This window comes from Elephantulus edwardii, unplaced genomic scaffold, assembly GCF_000299155.1.
Source record: "Elephantulus edwardii isolate Elephantulus edwardi_28Jun2011 unplaced genomic scaffold, EleEdw1.0 scaffold00357, whole genome shotgun sequence".
NCBI lineage: Eukaryota > Metazoa > Chordata > Mammalia > Macroscelidea > Macroscelididae > Elephantulus > Elephantulus edwardii.
Genome location: NW_006400107.1, coordinates 1,479,880 through 1,480,882, shown reverse-complemented (window position 1 = coordinate 1,480,882; position 1,003 = coordinate 1,479,880). Strand labels below are relative to the sequence as shown.

Here is a 1,003-nt window from a genome sequence, read left to right as displayed (position 1 = left end):
GCAAAAGAAGAATTTATGTCAGGTGGCCCTCTTGTTCAGAAATGAGACCCAAAAGAATTGATTCCCCATCCACCAGAAAAATATGTTTTGAGTGGTCATAGGAGTCCAGTCACGTGAGTCATTTTCCATCCTGTGTTCAGTATTATGGTCTCTCCTTCCGAGGATGCTACCATTAAGGTGTGAGATTATGAAACTGGTTATTTTGAACAAACTCTTAACAGCCATACAGACTCTGTATAGGATATTTCATTTGATGACAGTGGCAAGCTTCTCGCTTTCTGTTCTGCAGATATGGTCATTAAACTATGGGATTTTCAGGACTTTGAATGCATCAGAACCACGTGTGGCCATGATCACAATGTTTATTTGGTAGCCATCATGCCCAATGGAGATCATACAGTGTCAATCTCAAGGAATAAAACTATAAAAATGTGGGAAGTGCAAGTTGGCTACTGTGTAAAAACATGCACAGGACACAGAGAATGAATATGCATGTTGTGACCAAATCAGGATGGTACTCTGATAGCCAACTGTTCCAGTGACCAGACAGTGAGAGTATGGGTGGTAGCAATGAAGGAATAAAAAGCTGATCTCTGGGAACTTAAACATGTGGTAGAATGCATCTCAGGGCTCTGGAAAGCTCCTATTCTTCCATCTCTGAAGCAATGGGATCTGAGACTAAGAAAAGTGGCAACCCTGGACCATTCTTGCTGTCTTGATCTAGACACAAGACTATTAAGATGTGAGATGTCTGTACTGGCACATGCCTTATGATCCTTGGGGGTCATGATAACTGGGTGTGTGGAGTTCTGTTCTATTTTGGGGAAAAGTTTATTTTGAGTTGTGCTGATGATAAGACCCTATATATATGGGATTATAAGAACAAGTGAAGACCCTCAATGTGTACGAACACTTTGTTGCCTCCTTGGATTTCCATAAGACATTACCATATGTAGTTACTGGCAGTGCAGATCAAACAGTGAAGGTGTGGGAGTGCCATTGA

The 1,003-nt window shown here is 41.4% G+C and overlaps 1 pseudogene; it reads left to right on the top strand.

The window, feature by feature from the left end:
* Positions 1 to 291: 291 nt before the first annotated feature.
* Positions 292 to 1,003, top strand: LOC102867551 (annotated as a pseudogene).